Genomic DNA, 7500 nt, shown 5'->3' on the forward strand with positions numbered 1-7500 from the left:
TCTCGCATGCTAAGCGAGCGCTCTACCATCTGAGCTACATCCCCTTGGGTTTCACCTTATGTTCTCAGTGATTAGAAATTTCTCTTGGACAAGAAAGAAAAAGAGACAAATTTGAAATATGGATAAAATGTTAGAGCCTACGACACCAAGTATTCCCAGGCGGTCACCCATCCAAGTACTAACTTGGCCCAATGTTGCTTAACTGCAGTGATCGGACGAGAACTGGTGCTTTCAACATGGTATGGCCGTAGACATATATCAACGGAAAATGTGGCGTCAATTAAATGCAAAATGCATTACGAAGAGAAAATGTGGCGTGAAATGAATGCAAAACGTCCAACAGTACAGGAATCTACGGACAAGGAAGAAAAAGAGACAAATTTTGAAATATGGATAAAATGTTAAAGCCTACGACACCAAGTATTCCCAGGCGGTCACCCATCCAAGTACTAACTTGGCCCAATGTTGCTTAACTTCAGTGATCAGACGAGAACTGGTGCTTTCAACATGGTATGGCCGTATACATTTATCAAAGGAAAATGTGGCATAAACTAAATGGAAAATGCATTACCAAGAGAAATTACGTACAGATATCTACGGTAAATGATTTTAAGTTCTTGATTGGTTTCAGTGATTAGTGCGTTCTCTTTAACCCTGAATAAAGAAGTTTGTGACTGACTAAGACAGACACTCAACCCGAGCGGACTCAAGGTGAGCGAACCATCGAAGCAGAGCTGATACACACCTCTTGTAGAAGTGAATCAAGCAAAATTAGCTTGGTCGTTTTAGACAATGATGTAAAGTTACTTGGACAATCATATATTTTTGATATTTGTTAAAGGTCCGACCGGAAAAGTTAATTTTCATAAAATACAAGCACAAAGTAACTAAAATATTAATCCAAATAGGTATGTGTGATACTAAAAGATATCATTTTATCGAACAATAATAGTTGTCAACCCAAAACTCATGCCTTAACACGGAGAAAACAAAGCCTAACTGGGAACTAAATAGAGCTGCCATCTGGTGACAAAAACAGTAACTACACATTATATCATAGTGGTTGCATTGTATAAGGGCTTTAGGTGTAAAAAATGAACATAAGCAGTTGTCTGGTTTACATTTCTCAGACTTTGTTTTTTTTTTCTCAACTTATAAAAAAGGATGAAAAGATTTGCCTACGACACCAAGTATTCCCAGGCGGTCACCCATCCAAGTACTAACTTGGCCCAATGTTGCTTAACTGCAGTGATCGGACGAGAACTGGTGCTTTCAACATGGTATGGCCGTAGACATATATCAACGGAAAATTTGGCGTCAATTAAATGCAAAATGCATTACGAAGAGAAAATGTGGCGTGAAATGAATGCAAAACGTCCAACAGTACAGGAATCTACGGACAAGGAAGAAAAAGAGACAAATTTTGAAATATGGATAAAATGTTAAAGCCTACGACACCAAGTATTCCCAGGCGGTCACCCATCCAAGTACTAACTTGGCCCAATGTTGCTTAACTTCAGTGATCAGACGAGAACTGGTGCTTTCAACATGGTATGGCCGTATACATTTATCAAAGGAAAATGTGGCATAAACTAAATGGAAAATGCATTACCAAGAGAAATTACGTACAGGTATCTACGGTAAATGATTTTAAGTTCTTGATTGGTTTCAGTGATTAGTGGGTTCTCTTTAACCCTGAATAAAGAAGTTTGTGACTGACTAAGACAGACACTCAACCCGAGCGGACTCAAGGTGAGCGAACCATCGAAGCAGAGCTGATACACACCTCTTGTAGAAGTGAATCAAGCAATATTAGCTTGGTCGTTTTAGACAATGATGTAAAGTTACTTGGACAATCATATATTTTTGATATTTGTTAAAGGTCCGACCGGAAAAGTTAATTTTCATAAAATACAAGCACAAAGTAACTAAAATATTAATCCAAATAGGTATGTGTGATACTAAAAGATATCATTTTATCGAACAATAATAGTTGTCAACCCAAAACTCATGCCTTAACACGGAGAAAACAAAGCCTAACTGGGAACTAAATAGAGCTGCCATCTGGTGACAAAAACAGTAACTACACATTATATCATAGTGGTTGCATTGTATAAGGGCTTTAGGTGTAAAAAATGAACATAAGCAGTTGTCTGGTTTACATTTCTCAGACTTTGTTTTTTTTTTCTCAACTTATAAAAAAGGATGAAAAGATTTGCCTACGACACCAAGTATTCCCAGGCGGTCACCCATCCAAGTACTAACTTGGCCCAATGTTGCTTAACTGCAGTGATCGGACGAGAACTGGTGCTTTCAACATGGTATGGCCGTAGACATATATCAACGGAAAATTTGGCGTCAATTAAATGCAAAATGCATTACGAAGAGAAAATGTGGCGTGAAATGAATGCAAAACGTCCAACAGTACAGGAATCTACGGACAAGGAAGAAAAAGAGACAAATTTTGAAATATGGATAAAATGTTAAAGCCTACGACACCAAGTATTCCCAGGCGGTCACCCATCCAAGTACTAACTTGGCCCAATGTTGCTTAACTTCAGTGATCAGACGAGAACTGGTGCTTTCAACATGGTATGGCCGTAGACATTTATCAAAGGAAAATGTGGCATAAACTAAATGGAAAATGCATTACCAAGAGAAATTACGTACAGGTATCTACGGTAAATGATTTTAAGTTCTTGATTGGTTTCAGTAATTAGTGGGTTCTCTTTAACCCTGAATAAAGAAGTTTGTGACTGACTAAGACAGACACTCAACCCGAGCGGACTCAAGGTGAGCGAACCATCGAAGCAGAGCTGATACACACCTCTTGTAGAAGTGAATCAAGCAATATTAGCTTGGTCGTTTTAGACAATGATGTAAAGTTACTTGGACAATCATATATTTTTGATATTTGTTAAAGGTCCGACCGGAAAAGTTAATTTTCATAAAATACAAGCACAAAGTAACTAAAATATTAATCCAAATAGGTATGTGTGATACTAAAAGATATCATTTTATCGAACAATAATAGTTGTCAACCCAAAACTCATGCCTTAACACGGAGAAAACAAAGCCTAACTGGGAACTAAATAGAGCTGCCATCTGGTGACAAAAACAGTAACTACACATTATATCATAGTGGTTGCATTGTATAAGGGCTTTAGGTGTAAAAAATGAACATAAGCAGTTGTCTGGTTTACATTTCTCAGACTTTGTTTTTTTTTTTCTCAACTTATAAAAAAGGATGAAAAGATTTGCCTACGACACCAAGTATTCCCAGGCGGTCACCCATCCAAGTACTAACTTGGCCCAATGTTGCTTAACTTCAGTGATCGGACGAGAACTGGTGCTTTCAACATGGTATGGCCGTAGACATTTGACCATGGAAAATGTGACTTATACTAAATGCAAAATGCTACAATACAGGAAAATTATGGAGGGATGATTTATTCTATACAACTCAGGTTGCACTTAACCAAAAATAAACAGAGAGAAAACCAAGCCTACCATGAACTAAAATGCTGCTGCCATCTGGTGAGACAATTTTGTTACTGTAATTTTAGAATAGCATGATGCCCGGGTAGCTCAGTCGGTAGAGCGTTAGGCTTTTAACCTAACGGTCCAGGGTTCGAGCCCCTGCTCGGGCGCTCCCATCTTTTGTTCAAGTCTCCAATCAGTGTGATACGTACGTAGCGACTAGAAAATGGCTGATTTATAAGAATTCCTCGATAGTCTAGTGGTGAGGATCTCCGCCTGTCACGTGGAAGGCCCGGGTTCGATTCCCGGTCGGGGAGAGATAACTTTTTCAACCTTGTGAAATTTCTTTTTTTTACCATTAAATATTTCCGCCACTGCAAACTGTTCAATTTGGTAAAAGTATTATCTGGCCCGTAGGGGGATCGAACCCGTGACCTTCGCGTTATTAGCACGACGCTCTAACCAACTGAGCTAACGGGCCTGACTGACATGATGTGTATAAGTATAAGCACAATACAAAAACTACATACTTTTTTTCTTCTCTACTTGATTTTCTTTTTCTTGCCTTCCATAATGTTTTCTGTCAACAAATGCTACTATTTTCTTTTCTCTAACCAAGTCCCATTAGCGCAGAGGATAGCGCGTTGGACTTCTAATCCAAAGGTCCTGGGTTCGATCCCCAGATGGGATGCTAACATTGCATTTTGGCTAACCTTTTTGGCTTATCAAAACATGGGATTTCTTAATCCGTGAACACTTTATTAACAGTCAGGATGGCCGAGTGGTCTAAGGCGCCAGACTCAAGGACAACTTCCTTGCTCTCTGATAGAGAGTGGATGTGAGAATTCTGGTCCTCGATGAGGGCGTGGGTTCGAATCCCACTTCTGACAAAACTATTTTTTCACATTTTTTCAAAACACAACCAGGAGATGAAAAAATGTTTGCCTGCCCCCGGTGAGGCTCGAACTCACGGCCTTCAGATTATGAGACTGACGCGCTGCCTACTGCGCTACGGAGGCTTGTTGGCAATATAGGATTACTACACTTTTTAAATGTACAAAAATGTACTCCTAGGCAACACAGATGAAAATGCGTCAGCCGGGAATCGAACCCGGGTCAACTGCTTGGAAGGCAGCTATGCTCACCACTATACCACTGACGCTTATTGTACAGGACTATAATGTACTCAAAAGTGAAAACCACAAATACATTTTTGCCTAGTAACTAGCACACTTTAGTCAGGAGTTTAAAGAAAAAAATTATGGCAATAAAGCTGTCTATCTGATGTAACAAGTTTCCGTGGTGTAGCGGTTATCACATCTGCCTAACACGCAGAAGGTCTCCGGTTCGATCCCGGACGGAAACAGAATCCCACGTGGTCTAACGGCTAGGATATCTGGCTTTCACCCAGGAGGCCCGGGTTCAACTCCCGGCGTGGGAAGTCTTTTGACACGAGTGATGCAATATTTACTTTGTTGTTTTTGTGTTTGTTGTTGTTGTTGTTATGTATGCTTTGCAAGTAATCTAGCTTAATCTCTTTCACAGACGAGGTGGCCGAGTGGTTAAGGCGTTGGACTGCTAATCCAATGGGCTCTGCCCGCGTGGGTTCGAATCCCATCTTCGTCGCGAGAATTATTTTGTGGAGCTTTGCTAAATCAGTGCTTGTCAGTCGTGATTTCATGCGTTTTGCAATGAGTGCCGCATTGTGGCAACCTGTCAGGTTGGCCGAGTGGTCTAAGGCGTGAGATTTAAGCTCTCATAATCGTAAGATTGCGTGGGTTCGAACCCCACACCTGACAAAAGACTTATTTTAACACTATACCAGGAAGGCCATGTGAGTTGCAAGGTAACTTTCTGGTTTTGCAAAAAAAAAATGAATAAAACACTAGAAACTAACAAAATCTGTAATTCGCAGCCGGCAGGATTCGAACCTGCGCGGGGAAACCCCATTGGATTTCAAGTCCAACGCCTTAACCACTCGGCCACGACTGCTGGCTCTGGCAGACGGCCATCCATCAATCCAGGATCACAGCTGGAAGCAATCGGCAGGTAAATTGATGAATTACAGGTTGCTACTGACAGTTAACAGGGCACAAGCCAGGCTTGATGGTCTAGGCGGCATGATTCTCGCTTCGGGTGCGAGAGGTCCCGGGTTCAACTCCCGGTCAAGCCCATGGTTTTGCCTAATACTTTTGAAAATTGAAAAGAAAAAAAATTTGGAGTCGTCGGGATTTGAACCCGAGACCTTCTAAATGCGAATCAGACGCTCTACCAGCTGAGCTACGACCCCTGGTCTCCATCATAGGGGCCGGACGAAAGCAGCGCCTTTTTTCTATTGGTCGCTTGCATTGTATAGTGGATAGAAAAAAGGGAAAAAAAGACTTTCCTTTAGTTTTGCATGAATTCAAAGTTGCAGCAATTCAAACATCTGACTCTGTGGCGCAACGGTAGCGCGTCTGACTCCAGATCAGAAGGCTGCGTGTTCAAATCACGTCAGGGTCAACAGAATTGTTTTTTTGCAATTTGTGTAACAAATGCTGATCTTTATGGACAACTAAATTCTATTCTCAAATGTACTTGCTTCGGCAGTACATATACTAAAATTGGAACGATACAGAGAAGATTAGCATGGCCCCTGCGCAAGGATGACACGCAAAATCGTGAAGCGTTCCACATTTTTGTGTCCGCATAACCCCATACAAATATTTTTTCACTAAAGTACTCATTTTGAACAACAGACAACTTCAAAGAAATAACAAAAATCATTGATAATTGGAGATGCCGGGGATCGAACCCGGGGCCTCATACATGCAAAGCATGCGCTCTACCACTGAGCTACATCCCCCTGTTGAATGCATGAGCTGACTAATACTCAAATGAATCTTTTAGCAATTTCAAAGTCTTTAACACAAGGTGCCAACCGCAATGGCTTAGGTTAGGTTAGGTTAGGCTAGGTTAGGCTAGGTTTAAATTGTGCCACGTGAACAGGCAAGCCTCTATAGCTCAGTGGCAGAGCACTGGTCTTGTAAACCAGGGGTCGAGAGTTCAATCCTCTCTGGAGGCAGTTAATTTTGTAAAATCACTCACTGGAAAAACAAATTTTTTTTTAGGTGTTTGATGCTTTTACACAGTAAGGCTGAAAAAAAAACTTAAGAAACAATTTTTTTTATTCGCACAACTGCCAGCACAACAGGCAGTTTGGCCGAGTGGTCTAAGGCGCTGGTTTTAGGCACCAGTCCGCAAGGGCGTGGGTTCGAATCCCACAGCTGTCAAAAATTTATTTTAGTAATAACTCGGTTACTATGAATTACAATTACAATTTAGTATCCTTCTGCCTTTCTAGATCAGATAAGATTCATCATTCTTGAGTGTACATACATAAACAATGAAATCAAAAGTTTCAAAGATTTTTACAAAACACATTGGAGGATTTTTCATGGCATAATTTAAATCACAAATCTTTATACATTTATATGGTTATTCAGTCAATTTTATCGAATTTGTTATTAACTTGATAGATTTAAAACAGTAGTAAAAAGAAAATACCAATCTATCTATATTCTTTAACAAACTTTTTTCCTTGATTGATTGTTGGTTAGTAAAGCATAGTTACAAAAAATTTTTGAAATCGAACCACAGTACCTGTATTTGATATTATGAGGTACTGCTAGAGAATATTTTAGTATTTTGGTAAGATAAAATGCTTTGATTAAGTAAAAAAAAATTTATTTTTGCTCTTTTCGTGGAAGACCCTGCCAGGTTTAAGGGTTGAAAAAGTGCTTGCTCTAGGTGAGGCTCGAACTCACAACCCCGGCATAACTTGTTGTACTGTCTATAAGTACCGTGCGCTAACCGATTGCGCCACTAGAGCAGCTTGCTTTCACTTTCCATATTTGCTACTACACTGCCTTCAAGAAACCTTGGAAGCACTGCAACCAAAACAACTTTTGCTAAAAAGATAATGTTACCCACGGCGAGACTCGAACTCGCAATCTTCGGTTTAGGAGACCGACGCCTTAT

The 7500-nt window shown here is 40.2% G+C and overlaps 29 non-coding genes across 29 annotated transcripts in view; 13 read left to right on the forward strand and 16 right to left on the reverse strand.

The window, feature by feature from the left end:
* Window positions 1-44, reverse strand: part of TRNAA-AGC (transfer RNA alanine (anticodon AGC)) — a 73-nt gene extending 29 nt beyond the window's left edge. Inside the window, exon 1 of the tRNA in view lies at window positions 1-44. This exon is cut by the window's left edge and continues 29 nt beyond it. This is a non-coding gene — a tRNA (tRNA-Ala).
* A 90-nt stretch (window positions 45-134) lies between these two features.
* Window positions 135-253, reverse strand: LOC145308397 (5S ribosomal RNA). Its single transcript, XR_013876231.1, has one exon. It is a non-coding gene; the product is annotated as a 5S ribosomal RNA (ribosomal RNA).
* Window positions 254-405: 152 nt separating this feature from the next.
* On the reverse strand, window positions 406-524 carry LOC145308651 (5S ribosomal RNA). The gene has a single exon (XR_013876474.1). It is a non-coding gene; the product is annotated as a 5S ribosomal RNA (ribosomal RNA).
* Window positions 525-1175: 651 nt separating this feature from the next.
* LOC145308541 (5S ribosomal RNA) lies at window positions 1176-1294 on the reverse strand. Its single transcript, XR_013876367.1, has one exon. It is a non-coding gene; the product is annotated as a 5S ribosomal RNA (ribosomal RNA).
* Window positions 1295-1446: 152 nt separating this feature from the next.
* Window positions 1447-1565, reverse strand: LOC145308652 (5S ribosomal RNA). Its single transcript, XR_013876475.1, has one exon. It is a non-coding gene; the product is annotated as a 5S ribosomal RNA (ribosomal RNA).
* A 651-nt stretch (window positions 1566-2216) lies between these two features.
* Window positions 2217-2335, reverse strand: LOC145308542 (5S ribosomal RNA). Its single transcript, XR_013876368.1, has one exon. It is a non-coding gene; the product is annotated as a 5S ribosomal RNA (ribosomal RNA).
* A 152-nt stretch (window positions 2336-2487) lies between these two features.
* LOC145308300 (5S ribosomal RNA) lies at window positions 2488-2606 on the reverse strand. The gene has a single exon (XR_013876140.1). It is a non-coding gene; the product is annotated as a 5S ribosomal RNA (ribosomal RNA).
* A 652-nt stretch (window positions 2607-3258) lies between these two features.
* Window positions 3259-3377, reverse strand: LOC145308240 (5S ribosomal RNA). Its single transcript, XR_013876083.1, has one exon. It is a non-coding gene; the product is annotated as a 5S ribosomal RNA (ribosomal RNA).
* Window positions 3378-3577: 200 nt separating this feature from the next.
* On the forward strand, window positions 3578-3650 carry TRNAK-UUU (transfer RNA lysine (anticodon UUU)). Its single transcript has one exon. It is a non-coding gene; the product is annotated as a tRNA-Lys (tRNA).
* Window positions 3651-3725: 75 nt separating this feature from the next.
* TRNAD-GUC (transfer RNA aspartic acid (anticodon GUC)) lies at window positions 3726-3797 on the forward strand. The gene has a single exon. It is a non-coding gene; the product is annotated as a tRNA-Asp (tRNA).
* A 90-nt stretch (window positions 3798-3887) lies between these two features.
* TRNAI-AAU (transfer RNA isoleucine (anticodon AAU)) lies at window positions 3888-3961 on the reverse strand. Its single transcript has one exon. It is a non-coding gene; the product is annotated as a tRNA-Ile (tRNA).
* Window positions 3962-4098: 137 nt separating this feature from the next.
* TRNAR-UCU (transfer RNA arginine (anticodon UCU)) lies at window positions 4099-4171 on the forward strand. Its single transcript has one exon. It is a non-coding gene; the product is annotated as a tRNA-Arg (tRNA).
* A 76-nt stretch (window positions 4172-4247) lies between these two features.
* On the forward strand, window positions 4248-4370 carry TRNAL-CAA (transfer RNA leucine (anticodon CAA)). The gene is made up of 2 exons: window positions 4248-4285; window positions 4326-4370. It is a non-coding gene; the product is annotated as a tRNA-Leu (tRNA).
* A 56-nt stretch (window positions 4371-4426) lies between these two features.
* On the reverse strand, window positions 4427-4499 carry TRNAM-CAU (transfer RNA methionine (anticodon CAU)). Its single transcript has one exon. It is a non-coding gene; the product is annotated as a tRNA-Met (tRNA).
* A 71-nt stretch (window positions 4500-4570) lies between these two features.
* TRNAG-UCC (transfer RNA glycine (anticodon UCC)) lies at window positions 4571-4642 on the reverse strand. The gene has a single exon. It is a non-coding gene; the product is annotated as a tRNA-Gly (tRNA).
* A 131-nt stretch (window positions 4643-4773) lies between these two features.
* TRNAV-AAC (transfer RNA valine (anticodon AAC)) lies at window positions 4774-4846 on the forward strand. Its single transcript has one exon. It is a non-coding gene; the product is annotated as a tRNA-Val (tRNA).
* A 3-nt stretch (window positions 4847-4849) lies between these two features.
* Window positions 4850-4921, forward strand: TRNAE-UUC (transfer RNA glutamic acid (anticodon UUC)). Its single transcript has one exon. It is a non-coding gene; the product is annotated as a tRNA-Glu (tRNA).
* A 103-nt stretch (window positions 4922-5024) lies between these two features.
* On the forward strand, window positions 5025-5106 carry TRNAS-GCU (transfer RNA serine (anticodon GCU)). Its single transcript has one exon. It is a non-coding gene; the product is annotated as a tRNA-Ser (tRNA).
* Window positions 5107-5195: 89 nt separating this feature from the next.
* Window positions 5196-5279, forward strand: TRNAL-UAA (transfer RNA leucine (anticodon UAA)). The gene has a single exon. It is a non-coding gene; the product is annotated as a tRNA-Leu (tRNA).
* Window positions 5280-5390: 111 nt separating this feature from the next.
* Window positions 5391-5472, reverse strand: TRNAS-UGA (transfer RNA serine (anticodon UGA)). Its single transcript has one exon. It is a non-coding gene; the product is annotated as a tRNA-Ser (tRNA).
* Window positions 5473-5580: 108 nt separating this feature from the next.
* TRNAP-CGG (transfer RNA proline (anticodon CGG)) lies at window positions 5581-5653 on the forward strand. The gene has a single exon. It is a non-coding gene; the product is annotated as a tRNA-Pro (tRNA).
* Window positions 5654-5697: 44 nt separating this feature from the next.
* On the reverse strand, window positions 5698-5770 carry TRNAA-CGC (transfer RNA alanine (anticodon CGC)). Its single transcript has one exon. It is a non-coding gene; the product is annotated as a tRNA-Ala (tRNA).
* A 140-nt stretch (window positions 5771-5910) lies between these two features.
* Window positions 5911-5982, forward strand: TRNAW-CCA (transfer RNA tryptophan (anticodon CCA)). The gene has a single exon. It is a non-coding gene; the product is annotated as a tRNA-Trp (tRNA).
* Window positions 5983-6053: 71 nt separating this feature from the next.
* On the forward strand, window positions 6054-6160 carry LOC145308158 (U6 spliceosomal RNA). Its single transcript, XR_013875995.1, has one exon. It is a non-coding gene; the product is annotated as a U6 spliceosomal RNA (small nuclear RNA).
* A 93-nt stretch (window positions 6161-6253) lies between these two features.
* On the reverse strand, window positions 6254-6325 carry TRNAA-UGC (transfer RNA alanine (anticodon UGC)). Its single transcript has one exon. It is a non-coding gene; the product is annotated as a tRNA-Ala (tRNA).
* Window positions 6326-6472: 147 nt separating this feature from the next.
* Window positions 6473-6544, forward strand: TRNAT-UGU (transfer RNA threonine (anticodon UGU)). The gene has a single exon. It is a non-coding gene; the product is annotated as a tRNA-Thr (tRNA).
* A 128-nt stretch (window positions 6545-6672) lies between these two features.
* Window positions 6673-6752, forward strand: TRNAL-UAG (transfer RNA leucine (anticodon UAG)). Its single transcript has one exon. It is a non-coding gene; the product is annotated as a tRNA-Leu (tRNA).
* A 509-nt stretch (window positions 6753-7261) lies between these two features.
* Window positions 7262-7351, reverse strand: TRNAI-UAU (transfer RNA isoleucine (anticodon UAU)). The gene is given in 2 exon segments: window positions 7262-7297; window positions 7314-7351. It is a non-coding gene; the product is annotated as a tRNA-Ile (tRNA).
* A 94-nt stretch (window positions 7352-7445) lies between these two features.
* Window positions 7446-7500, reverse strand: part of TRNAR-CCU (transfer RNA arginine (anticodon CCU)) — a 73-nt gene continuing 18 nt past the window's right edge. Inside the window, exon 1 of the tRNA in view lies at window positions 7446-7500. This exon is cut by the window's right edge and continues 18 nt beyond it. This is a non-coding gene — a tRNA (tRNA-Arg).

This window comes from Acartia tonsa, chromosome 15, assembly GCF_053477335.1.
Source record: "Acartia tonsa isolate MP-2025a chromosome 15, ASM5347733v1, whole genome shotgun sequence".
NCBI lineage: Eukaryota > Metazoa > Arthropoda > Copepoda > Calanoida > Acartiidae > Acartia > Acartia tonsa.